The 24,473-nt window shown below is 38.3% G+C and overlaps 1 long non-coding RNA gene across 1 annotated transcript in view; it reads right to left on the reverse strand.

Annotated features, from left to right (window-relative positions):
• Positions 1–21,452, reverse strand: part of LOC127527437 (uncharacterized) — a 107,324-nt gene extending 85,872 nt beyond the window's left edge. Inside the window, exon 1 of the long non-coding RNA XR_007934740.1 lies at positions 21,317–21,452. This is a non-coding gene — a long non-coding RNA (uncharacterized LOC127527437). The remainder of the gene's footprint in view (positions 1–21,316) is intronic.
• Positions 21,453–24,473: the final 3,021 nt, after the last annotated feature.

A 24,473-nucleotide genomic window follows, 5' to 3' on the forward strand; every position in this document is an offset into this window, starting at 1 on the left:
CAGCGCAGATCCTTAGCCTTTCCATGTTATTATGGCTTATAAGGAGTGCATAGCCAATATATTTTCATAGGCAGCAGGCAGTTTCAGTGAACCGAATGCTTAAATCCTGTAAGGAGACAAAAGGCACAAGATAAAGGGTCTGGGGCTCTAAAGGCAAACCCCTTATATTAATGTGCGCAAAAGATGTAAAAAGAAGAAATGTGGTACTACGCAAATGATGAGATGTAAATTGTCAAGACATTCTGCCTCCAAGATGGTGTCGGTCCCCTTTATAAGGAATTCTGGGAGGAAGCGGCAGGCCCAGGTGGTCCAGAAGTAACATTAGAGTGGGAGAGGTGTCAATCTTCCTTTCTGCAGAAGGAAAAAGGGAAGAGAGAATGTTATTAGACAATGCCCCGTCATGTCTCTGCGGTAAATTACACTTACCTTATCCCTTAGGTTATTCTCCAATCACACATGTGTGACAGTCCATACTGTTGTTTTTTGTCAGATGATGACAATGTCAAAGGGTGCCACAATGATCTGATGCCAATCAAGATAGATCAGCCATTGTTTGATTGATTGCTTGTGACTTGATCAGTACGTGAACTTGTAGCGGGGCTACATAATAAGTATTTGTTTTATGTCTGTGTTGAGTTGTGTCTTGCTTTCATCGTCCCGTTTACTATCCTGTATATATGTGCAGCAGTAAATGTTTTCCCTGTAAGTGAAAAGGGGAAGGATGATGGAGAGAGACTGCAGCCCCGAGATAGAAATTGCCTGTTAAACTCACCAGATACATCTGGGATATTCCGTATTTAAAAAAGAGGAGCGAAAGGTAAAAGAGAGAAGAGAGGAGAGGAAAAGTAGAGGAGAGAAATCGAGAGGAGAAAGGAGACAGTTTACCCGTTCAATTACCAAGTTATCACTGCCGTTCATTGCATCATTCCACTGTTTGCTTTTTCAACATCCAATTCATCATCACGACAGCCAGTGCCGAGAAACCCTGGAGTTTGGATTCATACCAGCCATTGCAAGGACTTTCACAATGAGGCCGTTTTGCTTTTGGGAAGTTGCACAATAACACTACAGCCAGTATCAATACTGTTGGACTTTATTTTGGACTCATTTCTCACCACATTTCAACTGCCGTGTTTAACTAATCTGTGTTTGTGTTCTGTGTATCTATTTAGTGTTTAGGGGCAAGGGAGAGTTTTTTGTAAATATTTGTATATTCGTGTTTTATATAATAACTAGCAAAATACCCGCGCTTCGCAGCGGAGAAGTAGTGTGTTAAAGAGGTTATGAAAAAGTAAAGGAAACATTTTAAAAATAACGTAACATGATTGTCAATGTAATTGTGTTGTCATTGTTATGAGTGTTGCTGTCATATATATATACATATACACATATACACACACATATACACACATATACAGATATATTATATATACATATACACATATATTTTTTATATATATATATATATTATTATATATATATATATATATATATATATATATATATATATACACATACATACATACATACATACATATACACACATAGATGCACTTACAATAACATAGAAATCAATATAAACAACATTAACATCATTATCATATGAGAATATGAAGTAATATATAAGAAGCACATTTCATATAAATATAAATTATTAAACAGTAAAATCTTCTTCTATAATTTGCTACCGTGGCTTTTCGTTGGTCTGTCCAGGATTTTAAATCACCTGTAGCTTGCAAACCGTTTCACCTATTGACTTGAAATCTGGTACACATATAATACGTCACGTCTGCTATCCGCTTTATGGGTGATGATTGTATTACTGTTTTTATGTTTATTTTATTTTAGAATCAACTCCTATCTGCGCACACCAGGGCGGCCGTGGGCAGATGCGTATGGTGTATTCACTCCATGTTATCGTGCATTGCGCTGTCACTGGTATTTTGATAAAAGAATTTGAACAATATATAAGAAGCGTATAAATTATTAAACAGTAAAACATTAACATTTAAGAAGTAAAGTTACATTGAGTACTACTGCAGTGCCTTCGGGTATACCTCATTTTTTGTTTGCCCATTACATGCTTAAATGTATACATTTTTTGGTGTACCTACCCGAGAACACGCGACATATAACCGACTGTGGGAGAAGCATGGATTTTAAACACGCGTTGAGTTCATCTGCTGGTCTCCCTCGTGGAATAACTGGTAATGTTTGACTAAAATGTACAGCGAGTAAAACGACATTACCTCCTTTTTTTTTTACGATCTCTGAGATCTTGCTTTTTTTCGGTTCAAGGCTTCATAAGCTCTTTATGTGCCATGGTGTACTTAATAAGTACTAATTATCCCAAACCATCATCTTTGAATGTTCCAAGACTTTCGCCTTGTATGTAGATCGGGGGTAATTACATTCATTGCATTCCTAGTCTGAATCACAATCTGATTGTATGGGTGGTTACCTGGCACTGTAGGGTTGCCACCCGTCCTTTAAAATACGGAATCGTGCCGCGTTTGAGAATGAAATTGCGCGTCCCGTTTTGAATCAATACTGGACGGGATTTATCCCGTATTTTTTTTATCATTTTTTTTTTAAAGCAGCGTGTCATGCAAATCATCCACACGCATTTTATGAAGATGCCTCCTTTCCTACTTTTGATTGGGTAATACTTGATGTCATCGTTAGTTTGATTGGTCTTTTTAACTGTCCAGTGAGGAGGGCGTGTGTTTTAAGTACAGTCTGCAAAGTGTTGGCACTGAGATGTGGCGTCAGCGCCATAGTTGAAGCCCCTAACGTTGCGGTCAGCAAGTCGGCTAACATCCGCCATGTGCCGTCTTTCAGTTGCGAGAAGCAGATCATAGAATGGTTGAAACTGTTGCCCTTAACGTTGCGCCACGGCGTGTGGTTCGTTTATACCTTGTGTCTTCTCATTAAACTTTTATCTCGCGAATATGTTATTGCAATCCGCAGCGGAGCGTTTCTATAAACTTAATTTAAACTTACGTTTTACACCGTGCTTTGTTTCCTTATGAACATGCTTGTATGCTTCACTCGCTCCGTTCTCAATTGTTTAATTAATTTTTTGCTCTTCGCTGTTTCCGGCTGTTCCTCCATTTCCCCCTACTTCGTTCTTTTATCTCGCGAATATGTTATTGCAATCCTTAACAGGAGCGTTTCAATAAACTGATTGAAAATAGTTTTGCATTTACCTTTTTAGTAAAAGGCGCGCTTTTAAGCCTGAGAAATCACCCCGTAAATGCACACGTTTAATTGCACATGTGTTAATATGTATGGTTACACAGTATTAAAAGACAGTGAACAACGTCAGTTACCTTTGTTCCCCGCGTTTGATAAAAGGTGAGCTTTAAGCCTGAGAAATCACCCCGTAAATGCACACGTTTAATTGCACATGTGTTAATATGTATGCTTACACAGTATTAAAAGACAGTCAAAAATTAACGTCATTTACCTTCGTTCCCACGTGTGACTCGTGCTGTAAATCTCTTCCTTGTTTTTAGTTCACGTGATTACGTAGGAGGCGTGATGACGCGATACGTGACTCCGCCTCCTCCATTACAGTGTATGGACAAAAATATGTTCCAGTTATGACCATTACGCTTTGAATTTCGAAATGAAACCTGCCTAACTTTGTAAGTAAGCTGTAAGGAATGAGCCTGCCAAATTTCAGCCTTCCACCTACACGGGAAGTTGGAGAATTAGTGATGAGTCAGTCAGTCAGTCAGTCAGTGAGTGAGTCAGTCAGTGAGGGCTTTGCCTTTTATTATTATAGATTAGTCACTGGTGTCATTGGGATAGTGGAGTTTTGTGCACACATATTTACATTATTGAATATTTGTTTGTCTTTTTCATTTACAATATATCCGTGTTTGATTTTACATTCCTTTCTACTGTTTGCTGGTTACTTGTAAGGAGTATGGCTTGTTACTAGATCAAGAAGCCTCAGGTTATCCAAGGAATAGTCTTGGTAGTATAGTGACCGGTCTGGGTAAGGGGTCGGCCGTTACAAACTTACACCTCTTAATTAGGTATTGCAAGAATCCTGCACATACAAAGAAGCATTTCCTGCCAAGAACACCAATGCCTATTTTAATTGAAGTGCATCATGACACTTCCCTTTGAAAGTCTTACCTCGGAGCAGCCACGTTATCTTTCTCTGTATAGAGCCATAGAGAAAAAATAATCTGGATGTCATTACTCCATTGCGGTTTATTGCATGAACAGAGATCAGACAAAACACCTGATGAGGAGCCTTGAAAAAGACGTTGGTCAGTCTCACTTAGCTAGAAGTGTCCTGGCTGTGATTTTGTTCTTCCTTAGTAATCAGTCATAGAAATCTTAGAGGAATACAGGACACACATAATGAGACATACAACTTAGCAGGTGATGTTTGATTAATAAAGTTGCATTTGTGAAATTTCCTATCCCACATACCTTTGAGTCCATTGATTTATTTTCTCATTTGGAAATCTATGTGATGACAAAAGATGTTATTCTTTAGAGCTAGCCTCTGTGCTTTATGAATACTGTATGTACACCGTGAAACTGTGGTAGAAACTCAACTAATTTTGAACTTTTTTTCCCTCATAGGGAGCTGTTTCTCTTTCATTTATATTTAAACTGCTCTGCTGCCAACACTGAAATGACTTTCATTAACATTCCCCTAATTTCCCTTCACCTCTCATTCTCTGTCCCTCCCTTGTTCTCTCTGTCAGTTTAACTGCCATTTTCTGTGTTCACCCAAATTGTCTGACTACTTGAGAAGTTTGTACACCCTCCCTGGTACCAGTGATAATTTCTGTGATTATTTTAACCTTTTAACCACCAACTCCCTAAATATTCCCCATGCCAGGAGAAATCTGAACAATTTTCGTTTTTTTACTTTACATTTATTCAAGCAGTATTTACCTGCTGAAATACCTGCTGAAATGTTTCAAATAAATGGTCAATCAAAGGACGTAGCTTGAACAAGCGGTCACGGTTTGGATCTTTCATATCTGGTTCAGATAACAGGCAGCAGTCCAGTTGAGATGCTGGGGATACACCTACTCATCGCCATCATCCGATGCGTCGTCATTCACAGTATCATGCAGCACACGTTGCTGATCATCATTGTCGCTAAATCTTCTTCAGAACTGCTACAATCATGATCAGAATTATTGTCCAAAATCGCCTGCAAAACCTCACTTGAAGTCAGTTTACGTTTCGCCATATTCACAGCTTTCACTTTCGAATCACATCACGTGAGTGGCCAATACAAGCGCAGAGTTGTCGAAATACAACGTAGTAATAATACTCACGCCAAACTGTCAGTTATACTACGCGCCAGGCATTCACATAACCACAGGCAAATGTGCCGGATAATTCCGGCAGTAAGGCGTCAGCAATAAAGCTACGATGCCAGATATATCCGGCAGGGAGCGGTTAAGGGGTTAAAGTGCCAGCCTTTAAGCACTGTCAACAAATGCCTGCAGCAAAACATGTTCTGAGAAGGCCCTACATGTAAGTCACTTTACACTTTACATGTCTCAAACAGCCTTGGGTTAAAAATTATTCCTAACACATGTGACTGAGTGCAGTAATGACAGGCTACTGGAAAAATAATCTGGGGCACCAACCAGGTCATCCCGTTTGATTAAATAAACAAAGGAAAATGCTCTTTAGGAGTTTTAGCCTTTGTGTCTGGGCTTCAAAGTACAAAAGTAAAGCTTGTCTTCTAACCATGGATTAGGGTTAACTTGCCTGGGAACTCTCTCTGGTGGGTCACTCTTGCCAAAAATACACATCCTTCCAGGAAGCCGTGGTTCTTATGGGCGGGGTACCAGCAGGGGCAGAGTAAGGTGCCCTCATTGGGTGGTTTCTCGATGCTGCAGGGACAGAAGGAGACAGCAGTGTTAATGCCAGCACCCCCTCTTGTCCCAGTGGGTTATTACATACCTTGACAGAGCCCACAAGGTGATCATCCAACTACAAAATTTTGAGTTATACTAGATAGGACTAGTGTACTCTATAAAAAAAAAGTTATATTATCCTATACCACACTACTTGCACAGAGACTTATTTTGCTCAACTGGAAGAATCTCATTCCATATTCCATAACACAATGGGAAAGTGATGTTCTGTGAATTCTCAAATTGCAAAAAAATGTAATTTTCTTTAAGAGAATCTGCTCAGACCTTTTCCAGAACTCAGTAATGACCCATTAATATAATTCGAAAGTATGCAAACCAGACCTTTTCTTAACTTAGCTTAACTTAACTTCTTAACACTACTGTCTTTGTATGTAATAATTCTTTTGCATTTATATAGCGCTTTTCTCACTACTCAAAACGCTCAGCAATTGCAGGTTAAGGGCCTAGCTCAAGGGCCCAACAGAGCAGTCAGTTTGGCTTTGGTGACACCATTGACAGTGGAAGTACTGGGCGAAAGAACCTGAGGCATACTAACAGGAGTCAAGGTGTAGGAGGTAGGCCGAGAATCTCCTTCAAATAAAAGAAGTACTCGCAAGAATAAAAATGATGTTTTCACAGTGGGTTATGCGGGTCCATCTACCAAAAAAGCAGAGAGAAAATGAGCAAGGCAACTTGAGATGACAGTCTGAGAGGTAGGCTTCATGGGAATGGTCTTGAGAGTGGGAGTGCCAGGCAAGGGAGGTTCAGACACACACTGATACTGAGGAAAGGTGCAAGAGGTGTTAAATATCAAACATTTATTATGCGCAGGCAGTGTGGTGTAGTGGTTAATGCTTGTGACTAACCCTAATGCCTAACCCTATCCCTACCCCTAACCTGCTACTAACGGTGTGCAACCATGAGCAAGTCACTTGACCTGCCTGTGCTCCAATTGGAAAATCAAAAGAAATGTAACCAATTCTATGATAAATGTTGAAAGTTGCCTTGGATAAAGGCGTCAGACAAATAAACAAATGTAGATTACAATTCTTCGATAGGTGTCATGTATAAACTAAATCTCTCTATTCAAACTGCTATTTTTGTCAGGTGGGGACTCAATAAGTTCCTTCTATTTAGATCATTTTTGAAGCATTGCTCTCAATTTGCTTAACTGAGTTGGGTTCTGTTGTAATACTTAGTCTTCAAAAAAAAGGAAAAAGTGCCTTTTCAAGCTTGCCATTTTGCCAGCTGCTTTCCCACTCCTACGCGCGACTAGTTCTGTGAATGAACCCTTGCAAAAAAAAAAAAATCTTGTTCTTTGTCATTTACACTGCATGATACCCGAGTGCCAGATTATTTTTTCCTTTTCATTCTGGAGGGCTGTTATCAGTAAGAGCTTCCTCAAATAGATTACATATGGCTTTTAGAGTTGACTGCAGCCCACTTTCCTCTACGCATTTTGACTTTTAAGATGAGGTGATGATTAGGCTTGGTGTTTCATGATTAGAGATCTGTTGAAAGCTAAAATTTCCCTTTAAAAAGAAAGGGGTTGCTATCCTGGACTGCCACTTAACCCAACTTATGTGAGGGTCTATTGCGACAGCGTTTCTTAATGTGAAGTCACTGAGTGCTAGCTGTAGAAAGTGTCAGTGCTAGCTGAAGACAGGCTTTGTAATGTCAGCTGACAGTTCAGTTACCCAGTCACGTCATTCAGCAGCCAGCCTTGAGATCTCTTCCCACCTTACAGTATTCATTCCTGGAAAGAATGTCACTTAACAATGTCTGCTTTAATGTATTTAGTGTTACTTTTAGAAAAATGCTGAATAAATGTCTAGTAGAGATTACAGTATGCTTTGTTTATGCAGTTACTTACTGAAATTACAGTATAGTAGTATATTTTTATTGACTAAAATTTGTTGATCTACTATAACACACAATGTCACAGAATTTTGCAGTGTTACATATTAATCCAAATGGAAAATGTTTAACTTTCAGGTGACACATTACTGCATGCAGTGTTCAGATTATCTGCAGTCGTCAGCAGTAACTCTGGTCACGTGTTCACACCTAACGGCAAACGACCTTAGGACCTTGTGTAATACTTCAAGAAGGCCGAGGTAACACTTTGCTGGATTCCTTTAATAAGTTCCAGTGTCTTTCTTTGTCCTTTCCATGTTCTTAAAATATCACTTTGTAAATAACAATGTTCTGGCTTTAAGCATAACATGACTTCAAGTACGTCTAAATTATGTAACAAAATACTGTGTTTGTTTCTGTTTAAACTGAGTGTGTCAAGTGCTCTGTAGCCAGCTGTAATGCATTTCAAAGCCTCCATGTACCCTACTCCGATAAAGAATTCCCAGCTTGGTGTCACCAAGAAGCTCATTCCAGACATCTGTCCACTAAGCTCCTTGAATTATGCCTCACACTGGTATACCTGCAGTGGTGGTCTATAACTTGAACTTTATTGCCAGGCAGCACAGTTGTTAGGAAGTTCTCTTAGTGTTACATCCATACACATAACAAGGTAAATACAGTTAAACAACAGAATATACAATGCATGACATGACACCATCAGTTTATATACAGTAGTAATGAAAAATACATTACACAAAAACTGAAATATGTAGAACAATACAGTAAAGTAGAATTACAATACTACCTGTAACATATCAAGTACTTCCTTATACAGTGGAACCTCGGGTCACGAACATCTCTGAACACGTACAAATCGGGTTACGACCAAAAAGTTCGCCAAACTTTTGCATCTGTTCACAACCACGCACTCGGGTGACAAACAAGCCAGTTTCCCTTCTGGTTCGTATGCGCCGATGATTTCCGCACGTGTTCAGTCTCTCCCTGTACATTGTTCTGGGTCAGACATGCGTGCATTTGCTGTGAACTCTTTGTGCTCTATTTCGTGTACTTTTGCATTAATTTTGCAATTAACCATGGCCTCTAAGCAAGTGAAGAGTGGTAGTGTTGGTGAGAAGAAAGGTTCGAAGAAAATTGAAATCAAATTAAAGAAAGAAATTATTGAAAAGTATGAACGTGGCGTTCATGTTACTGATCTTGCAGCCGAGTACACGAAGTCAAAATCTACGATTTCGACTATTCTAAAGCAGAAAGAGGCCATTAAAGCAGCTGATGTTGCAAAAGGAGTTACAGTGTTAACCAAGCAGAGGCCTCAAGTGCTGGAAGAGGTGGAAAAACTGTTACTAGTGTGGTTGAATGAGAAGCAACTTGCAGGGGATAGCGTAAGCGAAGCGATGTTATGCGAGAAAGCCAGGAAGATTCATGGCGATTTGCTGTAAAACTATCCTTCTACAAGTGGCTAGTTCTTCCTCCTCACTTCCTTCATGCCAGAACTCGACTCATGCAAGGTTAGTTTCCTTGGATGTTTATGGTTAGTTTTTGTATAAATTAAGGATTTTTCAAATTTTCATTTTTTTCTCTGTGCTTAAAACTCATTAAAAAAAAGTGTTTACAGTGAGCGGTTCGTAAGGCTGTAGTGTGAACTCTTGCAATATTAGTTTTCTCTGTTCAAGGTTTTCTCAGTGTTATTCAATGTTTTTACATTTAGTTCACTATTACACTGTACATTCTATGGTATAATTAACTATTTCTGTGCTTAAAAATCTTTAAAAAAATATATTTACATACAGTTCGTACGGTCTGGAATGGATTAATTGTATTTACATACAATCCTATGGGGGAAATTAATTCGGGTCACGACCAAAGTTTTGGAACGAATTACGGTCCCACTGTATAATAAACACAAAATAAACATAATTTAGATTGGATGGAGGAGACCAAAATGAATGAGAGTGACTGCAGTTAGAAAGAAACTTTCAAGGTCCAGTAGTTCTCGCCTTTAGTGACTGGTAATGTTTCCTTGATGGGAATAACTGAAAGAGGTGGTTACCCAGGTGAGTGTAGTCTTTGATATTTCCAGCATGTTTCCTGACCCGGCATATACAGGACCACAGTGGAGTCCAGTTTCAGGCCCACAACCTTTTCTGCAATTCAGATAGCACACTGCAGTTTATTTTTCGAGTGAGCAGACTGCTATGGAGAAAGTGAGGACGCTTTAATGACATCTCTATAAAACTGTACCAGCTGTGCTGTCATTGTGATGGGTTAAACTTTATAAGCTAATTGAGTGAAAATATCTGCTCAGTTGAGACTGTGAGTGATAGTTGGTCCAAGAAAGTTAATGTTTCCACCTTGTTGACAGAGACACCATTTATATCTAAAGGTGTAGGAGGAGAGGAGTGTCTCCTAAAATCTGCAATCATTTAATCATTTCCACTGTTTTCAGGGAATTCAGGATTGTTGAGGGTGCACCAGCCCAACTCCCTCTCATGTGGCACCTCAAACCAAACCCCCCCCCCCCCCCCCCCCCATCTGTGGTCAGGCCAGTCATAGCAGTTTAGTAGAAGGGTCACTGGAGGTGTACAGAGAGAAAAGAAGAGAAATGAGGGGACCCATGCTCATGGTCAGGAGCCCTGACTAATATTTGCCCAACTTCATTGTCTGATGTCTGTTCCTTAGACAGTCAGAGATCCAGGGACATGTAGCATAATCCACATACAGGCTGAGAAGTTTGCTATTGAGAAGCTCTGGTATAAAATGCAGATTCCAGCCGAAGTAGCTGAGGTGTCTAAATGCTGCAAGATGTAGCAGAGAGCCATGTTTACTACAGCCTCAACTGACCTGTTTAACCCCATATGAAAAAGGTACACACATTCCCAGTATAATTCTTTTTTTATTTCAGTTTTTTTCACCTTTTGCATTGTGCATATTTTTCCACCAGAGTAAGACATTGGTCTTAGTCTTATTCCCTTACAGAACTTTATCATTTCAAACACATATTTAGTGTGCCTGAAAATAATAAAGAAATAATGAAGGAATACTGCACATTAAAATGCTCATGACAAAAATAAGCAAAATGCCACCCCCCCTAATTACTGAAATCACTTAATCCAAAGTACTGTATGTCACGGGAGGGTGGGGGTAGGCTGCTGTCTAACCTACTAGCATTTTGTGTAAGGCATGAGCCTTTCTCAAATGCAAGCTCACATGCACAAAAACAAACTTTATTTTACACAGCACCTCTCCAAAGCAAGCACCGTGTTGATGTACATCACAAGTGCCAGTGTTTACATACATTTTTTACAACTGACATGTAAGCAGGTTAAGTGACGGGGTCAGAGATGGGAAAGGCAGAAGAGTCCAGTTTCTGAGTTACTCTGCCGCCCTGCCTGCAGACAAAACAGGGTTTTGTTTTATTTAACAGCATGTCAACTGAGACGGTAGGCAGTTTCAGGTTCCTTGAGTTAAAGTTCTCACAGCATTGAGATTACACTGGGATGGCAATGGTGGGTCCTTACACCCAGATTTCCATGAACTTGGTTTTATTAACTGTTGTGTGCCTGCATTTTTTTTGTTAAATATTTTATGTTGCATAAATTATGTATTACTGTAATCCCTAATTCTTTTTATTAATTAGTTAAACGAGACATGAGTGTGAGCACAAATTCTGTTGAGATACAGCAAATAGAACTGAAAACTGAATGATAGTTGAATTACCAATTGACTACAATAACAAAAATAAATTACAGCATTGTGAAAGAAACACAAGAAAAAAGAGAAGAAGACCTTGACAAGCTATTAACTTAATGTAAACATAAATAAAATTAACTTTTAACTGAAAGAAAGCATATACAAGTGGACAAAAGTAATACAGAAACAATTAAAGGTGCAAGAACTGATCCTAAATGCAAATCAAGAAAAAGCAGGCCTTTTCAGTCAGGTTGGGATGTATAGTTACATTTCCTTATCTATATAGTCACTTTTGGTTTCCTTTTCTGCCTGAAAAGATTATCCAGTCAGCGAACTGGAATGTGAATATAACAGAGCTTCGAAATCACATCTGCCACACTGCTTTAGGCGTTCAACCCAATTACTGGCTTGAAAGCTTCTTGCAACTTCTAATTGTCTAATTAACGTACTGTTAATACACTGATGGCTGAAACATCGCTGAGATTTCAGTGCCTATTGAAGGGAGAAGAGCAAAGCAACCAAAATGCATTTCTAAAAATGGCTTATCATAGTGTTCAGAAGTTATATCTGATGATAAGGTTTAAATTATTTTTAGTACAGTAGGTATATTCCATGTAATATTCATTTTTGTGGTATATTGTTATATACTGAAGGATATAGATGCAATTACAGCTTCATCAATACTTTTATACTGCATATATAATGGTATTAATAAATATAATAATCACTGCTTTTGAACAAAAATAACAGGAAAACATTCTCAAATCAGTTTTAATCAATTTAGAGTTACAGTTTATCACAGCAGTAATGGGCAAAAGGCAGGAAACAACACTGGACAGGGGATGAATATTTGTAATTTAATTTATGAGCATTAAACATTAAACAGCAGTTTACATTTTGTCACATATGAACTCAATTTAGTACATTCTGAGTCTGGCACAGATTCCCTGAACCATTTTAATCTGAGACTTGTATTTTCAATAATTGTATTTATAATTCTACGTAAATACTCACATTCTGAGATATAACATGCAAAAGAAAATTCAATTTACTATATTATTAGTAACATATTGAATGTCAACATTACCAGATTTTGTAAAAATAAGTGGTATAAAAATACAAAATCACCTTTTAGTCAGACCATCTGCCATATTTTCTTCACCTGACCTCGTTCTTACTTTGGATAAATCCTGCAGATCACCTAATGTGGTCTGGTTCTATTCAATAAGGGCACGCACAAAAAGGTGAGCTTCAAAAGGGCGACCTATTGGGTGCAGCGAATAAAGGCAAACGCAACAAAATTATTGCAGAAAATTTATTAGATAAAATCTACTATTATTATCTATCTATTTTTATCTAAATTATCTACAAACGCCTTTATTCGCCGCACTCAATTGAGGTTGCCCTTTTGAAGCTCGCCTTTTTGTACGCGTCCTTATTGAAGGATACCAATGTAGTCTACCTAATTCTCTGCATGAAATGTCCTGACACTGCACTCTATGTGGGAGAAACTTTACAAACAGAGAATGAATTTACACAGGTTCCACATTAAACGTAACAACACAGATGTTCATGTAGCGGCCCACTTCAACAGCCATGGACACTGTGAGAGGGACTTAAAGTCACAGTGCTTATGGGCAACTTCAAAACACAGCAAAAGAGAAAAGAATGGGAAGTTAAACTCATGCTAAAATTAATATATTACAACATGGTTTAAATAGAGACAAGAGTTTTATGGCCAGATTTGAGGACTGTTTGCATCTCTCAGACTGACAGACAACCTGACTACAGACCCACATTGTATTGAAAAAACTCATCAGAAACCTCAAAAGACTTTGTTGGACAGTTATCTTATCCAACGGTCTTGACTAGACATTGTTCTCCTCTCTTGCTTAATGAATCTTAGCCTGAAGAGGTCTATTATTTTTTTACATTTAAGATTTCTCACTTAAAGGTTTTCCAGTGTTGTTACTTGTCCTGCTGTCTATATAAACACAGGGAACTCCAGTTTCTATATTACATCTTGCCAGAAGAAGGGGCCTGAGTTGCCTCAAAAGCCTGCATATTGTAATCTTTTTAGTTAGACAATAATAGGTGTCATATTGCTTGACATTACTTTGGATAATGTAGAATCTTTTACATTTGGTTTTCATGATAGCAGAACCATGTTAGAAAATGTATACATTATGAATTCCATATACAGTTGATACTGGGAGTATTCAGATCCTTTCACTTGTTTCACATTTAGCTTGGGTGCAGACTTGTGCTAAAATTATTTCAATTCAATACCCCAACATGACAAAGCAAAAACAGGATTATTGAAAATTTTACAATTTTATCACAAATAAAAAAATAAAATATCACAGGCCACAAGTATTCAGACTCTTTCCTCAGTATTTGTTTGAAGCACATTTGATAGTGATTACGCCCTGGAGTCTTCTTGTGTATGACACAAGGAGCTTTGCACCACCTGCATTTGGGGATTTTCTGCCATTCTTTGTTGCAGATCCTCTAACGTTTGTAAGGCTAGATGGAGACAGTCGGTGGACAGCTATTTTCAGGTCTTTGCTTTGTGCTTTGGGTCATTGTCCTATTGGAAGGTGAAGCTTGGGCCCAGTCTGATGTCCAGAGCACTCTGGAGCAGGTTTTCATGAAGGATATCTTTTACTTTGCTCCGTTCTGCTTTCCCTCAACTCTTTCTAGTCTCCCAGGCACTGCTGCCTAAAAACATCCCTGCAGCTGTGTTGATGCAACTGCAACATCTTCACCTGTTGCGCTGACTGAATGAAATCAATCATTGGATGACAGATAATTTTTTACAACTCAATCCGGATAAAACAGAAATCTTATTAGTTGGTACCAAATCTGTCCTCTCTATCCTTCATGGGCTAAAAATTGACATTGATGGGATCCTGATTCAACCCTCAGCATCGTCCGTAATTTGGGTGCCATCTTTGATCAGCTTCTTACTTTTCAATCACACATTAGCTCAATAGTACAGACAGTATTTTTTCATCTTCACAACATTGCTCATCTGCATTCTCCTCAGTGTGAAAGATACTGAAACACTCATTCACGTTTTCATCACTACCTGTCTGGACTATTGCAATGCTTTGTTTTATGGCCTCCTGACTAAATATATCAATAGATTACAGTATGTTCAGAATTCTGCTGCTAGTTTACTTACACACACTAAAAAATCTGCTCACATCACTCCTGTCCTCTATGATTTACATTGGTTACCAGTTTCTTCAAGAATCAAATATAAAATTATTCTTCTTACCTTTAAAACCCTTCATGGGTTAGCCCCTCATTATCTGTCGGAGCTGCTGCTTCCTTACACTCCCACCCATGCATTACGATCATCGGATGCTAAGTTACTCACTGTCCCTAAATGCAGGTTAGTAACTATGGGGGGCAGAGCTTTCAGTGTGATAGCCCCTAAAATTTGGAATTCTCTTCCTCTCAGCCTTCGCAAGGAAAAATCTGTTATTAATTTCAAACTCCTGTTAAAAACACATCTTTTCAATGATTATTATTCTTTTTCGTGTATGTAATTTCTACTGTCTTGTTAATGTGTGTATTGAATTGTAAAGTGTCCTTGAGTGTATGAAAGGTGCTAATTAAATAAAACTTATTATTATTATTATTACAGCGTGATGCTGCAAACACCAGGCTTCAATGCTGGAATGATATTGCACAAGTGATGAGTGGTACTTGGTTTCCTCCAGACATGATGCTAGTCTTGGTTTCATCAGACTAAAGAATCTTGTTTATCACAGTCTGAGAGCCTTTAAGGTGACATTTTCTAAACTCCAAGCAGGCTTCCATGTGTCTTTTACTGATAAGGGGATTCAGTCTCACCTTTCTGTGATTAAGCCCCGATCAGTGGAATGTTGCATGGATAGTTGTCCTTCTGGAAATTGCTCCCATTTCCACACATTTCCTCCTCCTCCAGCCAAAGTGACCATTGGGTTCTTGGTCACCTTGCTCACCGAGGCCCTTCTCCCCCGATTACTTAGTTTGGCTAGATGGACAACTCTAGGAAGAGTTGTGGCTTTTCCAAACATCTTTCATTTAGGAATTATGGAGGCCACCTTGCTCTCTTTTAAGGTTGCAGAAATTTAATGCAGCCTTCATCTGATCTGTGCCTGAACACAAACCTCTCTATATGAATTGCAGGCAATTCCTTCAACTTCATGGCTTGGATTTTGCTCTGATACAAATTGTCAACTATAGGACCACATACAAACAGGTGAGCACATTTTCTAAGCATGTGCAATCAATTGAATTTACCTTAGGTGGACTCAGTGGAGCCCCCCTACTGGTTAATATATATATATATATATATATATATATATATAGTAAAAAGGAACAGACTCGACACACATAAAAAGGTTTGGGGCAGCCACCCGTATAATATTCCTAGCTGCAAAGGTTTTCTTTTTCATTCAACAGAGTTGTTGATCGTACAGAGTCCAAGACAGAACTGATGAAGGTTGGAAAAGATGGCAGTTTTAAGTGGTCAGACAGGAAGTGATGTGTGTTAACCGGAAGTGATGTTTCTTTGGCATCAGCGATGTGCGCCGGGACTGGAAGTGACATTCTTCCGGGCGCCGGAACCAGGAGTGACATTCTTCTAGGTGCTGAAAACGGAAGTGACATTCTTCTGGGCACCAGAACCGGAAGTGACATTCTTGATTCAGATAGATTTTCCTGTGGCTGGTCTGTAGAGATAGCAGGAGAAGGTTTAGTGCACCCCGCCCTCCCCTGGCCTGGCGTGGAATTACCTTTACTTGGTCCACACAACGTCCCCCTATTCACACGTGTGTGACTATATATATATATATATATATATATATATATATATATATATATATATATATATATATATATAATATATATAGTAGAGAAGCTTATCACTTTTTGCACAAACAATGGACATGAAACAATTTGATATATCAACGCTAAAAGTGTAATAATTAATCTTTGAATCAAATTAGTATATTTTCCTTAAACTTAAAGGAAATTTGGATTTGAACAACCATTTGAAAAAGTGTACATTAATGACATTAGCTTTCCGATTTCTGTTCCACGTACATTCTATGAATTTGTGATGATCACTGTAATGAAAGATGCAGCAGACTCAGTTTTGCAGTTTACAGATTGCAAGTGCACTTTTATGCTCCTCTCTGGCAGCCCCACACTACTAAACGCCCCTACATCACATTGTTGTTCTGGCTTGAGGACACCACCAAAACAACAGACCTGTTTCATTTCTCTGACTTGCTGCAGCCCTTTCTTCTCCTTTTTGCCCCTCCCAACCTCTTCCTTTTTCCCTTATGTTTTGCTCAGCTGTTCTGTAGCTCTTAGTCCTCTCCAGGTTTCTAGGACCCCACTCATCCTTCTGCTCAGGTCCTTTTTATTTATCCCTGACATCATTTGAGGGAACTGGCTTGAAGTATCTGCTTTGAAGTGAGAAACTCTTCTGCACTTGACTAGCTGTCAAGCCATAATATTTGCTAATGAGAATTGACTCAGCAAATGAAGTGTGTTTTTCTTGTAACACAGCAGTTACAAAGTATTTGTTTCTTAAATATTTGTTAAAATATATTCAGCAGCAAGGACATTCTAAATTTTAAATTGAATTCATGTACTATATGAACTCATCTCTAATTTTTTACATATCTATGTATCTGCAGCTGTTCCAGTGGGGATTTTTTTTTTTTTGCACAATAAAAGGAAAACTGTTTGAAATTGTCTTAAAGTTATGGGAGCTATTAACATGGAAAGTGGGAACCTGCATCAGGCATGGCTTCTAAAATTGTTTTCTTGTTTCATTTTAGATAATTTGTGTTTTCATTCCATTGTAGTATTTTGGTGAGATCTGCAAGTATTTTCTCACTTTCAGTTACACAATTCACTGACCCAGATATGGATTTAGTCAAAGCCCTTGGCTAACCAATGGATTAAACTCATCTCTCACAGCCCTTTTGAAGTGAAGTTGCTTAAATAAAACAAAAGAACAAATGCCCTCTGTGGCTCTCTGAAGTCCTACTCATAAGACTGACCCTTGTGAGAGACATTAACTTAGGAATTTGAGGCAGCCGTGCAGCTTCACTGTGGCTCAGTTAGATTTCCTTTGTTCACTGAAGATTAAACGATCCACCTACTAAGACTGTCTGATCAGGTAACAATAGTAAACCCATTTTTTCTTCATAAGATATAAAGTGAATCTCTCTAATTAGCAAATTGTTATTATGTTTTTTCATGTTGCAGATAAAAAAGTATCAAGGTCAAAGAATTTTTAGCTATATGTCTACCTATCAATAGCGAAAAATGTGCAATTTTTGACAATTCCTTAAACAATGCATACAACTAACAAGATTATTAATGGATCTGCCTTTTTACTACTTCTTTACAGTTCTTTTATGACCCATCACTCTAATAATTATTCCCTCAGCATCTGCCCTGCTTAATGACAGTTGTCTTTAGGTTTTATCAGAATTTCACAGTGTAGCGTGTGGCCGGGATGCCTCTACACTGGAAGGACCGGGGGAGCAAATGTGGCTAGAATGTTACCTCCCCCGTGACACTAGATGGCAGCCCCCCTGGGTTGCAGCGGTGCCTCGGACTCCCGCAGGGCTTCATGGGAGTTGGACTTTGGTGCAGCCCTGTTGGGATCCGTGAGCGCCACCAGGGTGTGCTGCAGCAGGATCTGCTGAGCCCTTTTGGGCAGTTCTTCCACCACACCTGGAAGTGCTGCTGGAAACTAGGTCATCAAGCACCTGGAGCACTTCCAGGTGCAGTATAAAAGGAGCCAGCAGCCACTACTCAAGGAGCCAGAGCCAGGGAGGAGGAAAACGAAGCTTGACCAGAGGAGTGGAGGAGAAAGAAAGAGAGAAAGAGAAAGAAGAGTATTGTGCATTGTGCTGGGAACTGTGCTGTACTTGTGGGAAACGGGGGAAGGCGTTTCCCACAAGGTAAAAAATAAAAAATTGTGTGTACCTTGAATTTGTGTCCCACGCCTGTCTGTGCTGGGTACAGGTGACGGTGCTAGCCTGGTGGTCCACAATAGATGACTGCCTTTACAGTTCAGAAGTTGGAGGCAAACACTTCATTCCAGAATCCTACTTCGTATTGCCAATGGTTTGGCATCTGATTTCTACACACGTGACCCCATCTTTGTGTCAGTAGTTACTCATAATGGTAACAAATCTTCAGTCCTGTTAGAATATAACTGATACGAAGCTGGGAGGTGTGGAAGATGGAAAGATGGAGAGAATTGGATGGAAAACAACTTCTCTGCCTGGGAGATGTCACTCAAGCCAATGGAAAATCAGGCTATAGGAAAAAAATGGTAACACTTAAGTTAAGGCATTGCATAAAATCCATCTGGTACCACATATAGTTATTTAATAAGACCTTAACAAAGGCTTCTTATGGTCTTAATAAACCTTGCAAAGCATCTGCAAAGTGGTTATTCACCATGCAGTGAGGCATATCAAGAGCTGGAATTATGCAGGTAAAATTCCTTGTGAATATGAACGCTTCATTTGGCCTTATTAAGCATTAATTAAGGATTCACTGAAGTATGCAATATTCCGAGACATATTATGTCCTACTTAAATCATCTCGGCCATTGCAAAATGAAGTTATTTTAGTATGCCACATTGATAAATAACCACTTTATTGATGTGTTGTGTTATTAAGCCTAAATTAAGTCTTTGTTAAAGTCTTGTTACATAAGAGTATGTAACTAATAGAAGTATTTTAGGTAACACCTAATTTAATTTTTTACTTTTATCAAGTGAAGAACAATACACTTTGACTGAAACATTTAATGATTTAACTGAACCTTTTAATTAAACTGGATTATAAATTTCCAGCGTTTAGTTAGCACATACTAAACCAGCGGTTCTCAAACTGTGGGGTAGTTTGAGTAACAAAAAAGGGGTCGCGAATGTTGCCATATGTGGCATAATTTCGCTATTCGTAGGAAAATTTTAAACTTGTAGCGGTGTATCAGCAGCAAAAAATATAGGAATAAATTTTACTAGGGTTTCAAAAAAACGTTTGGGGGGTGCGATTAAAACTGTTATGAAAACTCGGGTCGCAGATACTTAAAGGTTGAGAAACGCTGTACTAAACTATTATATATACTAAACAATTGAAGACTCCAACATTTCAAAAACTACAGTCTTTACAGTCTTGAACAGTATTCTTTCTTCCTCCTTTTATATCCTTTATTTTTCTGCAGTCAATTTTTCTATTACATGATGTAATAATAAGAAAACAAGAGGGACCCTTCTTAGTTTAGGCAAAAAGAGATTAAGAGGAGAAAATTATGAAGGGAATTAGTAAAGTTGATCAAGACTGTTACTTTAAAATGAGTTCAATAAGAACACAGGGAAACAGTTGGAAACTTGTTAAGGGTAAAACTTGCACAAACAATAGGAAGGTTTTCTTCACACAGAAAACTATAGACACATGGAATTAGTTACCAAGTAGTGTGGTAGACAGTAGGTCTTTAATCACCTTCAAAACTCGACTTGATGTTATTTTGGAAGAAGTAAATGGATAGGACTAGTGTGCTTTGTTGGGCTGAATGGCCTGTCCCATCTAGACTGTGGTAACATTCTAATGGGTAATAATGAAGGGTTAGGGACCAACTGGTACCTCATTTAATATGGCAAAGTACATTTACCCCTCAACCATCGCAGGGGTAACATTGCTAGAAAAAAAACAGCATGAAAGTCAAATATATGAATGTTAATACATTGAATCTATGGGAGATAGGTGATTAGGCTGCAACATCAACTAAACACTTTAATCTTTCACTAGCAATTGCTCACAGTACTCTTTCCTGCACAGAATTCTTTGTTATAAAACAATATTTCTGATAAAACGCACTTTTCACAAAATTCACACAAGTAACCTTGAAATAATCCATAAAAACTCAGTACATAAAATAAAACTGATAACATTCAAAACATTCATTAGAATTCTCTAAACGTTTTGTGCTAACATCTCCAAAAAAATGTGGTTGCTGCTGTCGGAGGACACTGGGACTGGTGAAGTCTCGACATTTCCTCTGTCCTTCACAGCTGGCAGATGGTGCTGGAGATCGTGAAGGTTGCATGAGCTTGAAATAATCCATCAGCAGCCTCTGCTTTGGGTGCCTCTTGAAATCTTTAAGGATCTTTGAGTGTGGGGGCATAGTGGAGGTAAGTTGTTGTTTAACCTTGAAGTTGCGATCGAAATGGGATCAGCAGCCTCAATGTCTCCACTTAACTGGTTGTGGCCACCCAGGCTGATGAAATTCTGGCACCAAGTTTGTGTAACACCTTTATTTTTGAACTAAGCTGCATAAATGACTTTGCATGGTTGGGCTTAGAACCTGAAGGACTTGCACTATGCTTTGGGGCATAATTGCAACCCAAAACTTGACTTTTCAGGCAATAAAATGAAATTATGCCACTAATGCTGTTCAGGGTGAACAAGACAGGTGAACCGTTGAGTAGGATACTAGCCACTCCCCAAACTTGCATGCATCTCACCTCTCATTTTTTTCTGTAACTCACATAGCCGTGAAGCTCATGAATGTGCACAGTGCACAATGCATAAGCAAAAATGAGATTACAAATAAATTCAGGCAAATTTATTATCAGTCGCAAAACTTAAATTTTCGAATGTTGAGGGTTCAATGTACAGTGAACCCTCGTTTATCATGGTTAATCCATTCCAGACTCTACCGTGATAAATGAATTTTTGCGAAGTAGGATTCTTTATTTATAAATCGAATATTTTCGCAGTTAGAATATAGAAAACTTGTTTACAACCTTGTAAATACGTTTTTTAACATTATTAGAGCCCTCTAGACATGAAATAACACCCTTTAGTCACCATTACACTCGTATTACCCAATATATTAGACAAAATAAGAGAAAATAAGACATATTAAACGTTACAAATATCATATTATTATTATTGTACTGTACATTTAATTACACACACATACAGTTCTTACACACAACCACTAGTCTATGAAGGCACAACCTCAGTAGGAGAGTCTTCAGATGGTGCAGTATCTTCAGCAGGTGCGTCGTTGTCTTCTTCCGCTGAAGGAGTACTAGGAGTAGGCAGTGGGTGTCTGGGTGCGTGGCTGAAGAACATCTTGATAGGCAGTTGCTGGCGCTGTCTTTTCATATGCGTGAGGAGGCTTTTGTAGGGTATTGCCATCTTTGATCATATCCAAGAGTTTCACCTTCTCCTGGATGGTAAGCATCTTCCTCCGGTGCTTAGTTTTATTGTCAGAAGGCTTAGAAAAAGCAACACATTTAGGAGCCATCGTGGGGCTTAGATAAAAGTTCTCAGAAAGCGCATGTGTAGTGACGTAAGCGTGTATGAGAAAAAATCGCGATTGAGTGAAGCCGCGAAAGTCGAAGCATGATATAGTGAGGGATCACTGTATATGCAAAATAAAATGTCCAAAAAACAAAAATAAAATGCAGATGTTCCATGTCTGATGCTTGCCTCTCAATCTCTAGGCTGATTTCTGTTGATTTTTTATAGCTCCATGTTCTTTTGAATCTGCCGAGTTCCGAAACTTCTGTTCTTTAAATCGTCCGCACCTTCTGAAATCAAACCAGAAATGACATCAGCAGGCTTTGTTGTCCGGGCTGAAAGAGAAAAGGCTGTTAGCTACGGCATTTCCCCAACTGCTAGCTTACCTCTGAATTGTCACATGGATGCTCCCAATTTATACACATGCAACAAGGGGTATGGAGAGACAACAACCATCCCAAAAGGCAGACTTCAATGGTGTAATCTTAAGGATTTGTCACTTTTAGATTAAACAACCTTATTACAAGTCGTTGACTGATATTTGGTTATTTTTTTGGTAACAGCATGTAGAAAACACAAAATGTGACTATGTTTTGAATGCATGAAATAATTTTTTAGAAGTTTCATGCCAACATTTGTTTAAAAGGAGTATGTTGTGTTTATCAAAGATGAAAGATGAACTTGGATGTTGAATGAGTGTCTGTGGTATATCTTCACTGTGGTGGGCTGGCGCCCTGCCCGGGGTTTGTTTCCTGCCCTGCTCCCTGTGTTGGCTGGGATTGGTTCCAGCAGACCCCCGTGACCCTGTATTAGGATATAACGGGTTGTATAATGGATGGATGGATGGATGGTATATCTTCATGCACAGGCTTTTTATCTAAAAACTGTTTGATATCAATAAAGAGTTTTAAAGTGACCTCATTTGTCAAAAAAAGCAAGACAACATGTATGTTGCTGTTCTGGAACAGCTTACGGATAGAAATTCTCCAGGCTAATACAGTGAAGCACTTTAAAAAACTGCTAAAAACCCATTATTTTAACATGGCTTTCTCATACAGTATCTTCATTTTAGTGTAACCTTGATATTCAGTCCACAATCCATACTAACCCCTACTTTCTCTGCTGTTCTTTTCAGGTTTTCTGTGGTGGCGATCTGCGCCACTACCACCTGATCAAAGCACCGTGCAGCCTCTACATTGATGGATTGAAGGCCAGAGGTCCACATGACCATCATCGTCTAATTCTTCCACGTGAAGCCTGAAAACCATGAGGACTGATTGAGATCATTTATGTTAGGTTGAATGCCTAGTGGGAGTTGGGCGGTCTAGTGGCCTTGGAACCCCTGCAGATTTTGTTTTTTTTTTCTGTTTTTCTGTCCATTGGACCTTACTTTATTCTTTGTTACTTAGTATTCCCTAATCTTATTTTTATGTTTTTATTTTTTTATAAACATTTCTTTCTTCATCTTGTAAAGCACTTTGAGCTACACCAATTATATGCAAATGTGCTATATAAATAAATGTTGTTGTTGGTTGTTGATTTGCTTAACATTTGATTCATAACTCTCTTTTATATGTACAGATCTGAGTAGGCTGTAAGTAATTTATCTTGACATACTAAAAGTCACTGTCATTAAATTAAAATGAAATATGTTTCTTGTTGTAATGAATGTGTGAATTTCCCCTTGGGATTAATAAAGTATCTATCTATCTATCTATCTATCTATCTATCTATCTATCTATCTATCTATCTATCTATCTATCTATCTATCTATCTATCTATCTATCTATCTAATGTTTTTAGTAATCCAACTGGGGGAACCTCATCTCTTTTGGTAATAAGAGAAAGCAAAAGGTCTTATATCATTTATCAGAAAAGTACCTTTCAAACCACAACTGTAGTCAAACATTCTCAAACATTCTCTTCATTGTTTAGGCATTTCCAGGTGTTTAAGGCAGATGGCACACATTAATTAAACTCTTTGTCAATGGGGCAAATCTAAGCAATCCTTTCAGTATTATGGTTTACTTGTTCTGACTAAAAATATATATTAAAAAAAACATTTCAAGTAGGTAATTTGAATTGCCATTTCTGGAAAAAAAAAAATCATTAGATATTACTTAAGTCTGCTATGTTGTGATTACACACATGCTGTAATGAAAGCTTACCAATGCAGATGAACGAATGTGAGCCAATACGGTGAAACCCAAGATAAGTTTAACATAGTGAACCATTTTGAATAAAAGTCCAAAAGAAATCAGACTAATGTCTTAAGTTCAAATCCAAATGAAAAATAAATAAAATATAAAAATGAATCAATCAAAACTAATATCACGAGTCATAACTGAACATTTAAGAAGATAATAGCATATACAGACTCACTCGTTGTTTGGCATTAGTTTTAAGACTGAAAGTGACTCTTGGCCTACACTCTTAAAAATAATGGTTCATTAATGAATGGCAAAAAATATTAATGCATGGCAAAAACTATTTCATTATGGGAAAGGTTCTTTAGATTTTGAAAAGGTGCCTAATATGTGGCTAAACATGAATCCTTAAGGTACAGTAAGCTCTCTAATAGGATACTGACAGGTCAAGAAAACCTGAACATAACATGTGTAATTGTTTGCAGTAAGAGTGCTTTTAAAATCT

Source organism: Erpetoichthys calabaricus, chromosome 4 (assembly GCF_900747795.2).
Source record: "Erpetoichthys calabaricus chromosome 4, fErpCal1.3, whole genome shotgun sequence".
NCBI classification, from domain to species: domain Eukaryota; kingdom Metazoa; phylum Chordata; class Cladistia; order Polypteriformes; family Polypteridae; genus Erpetoichthys; species Erpetoichthys calabaricus.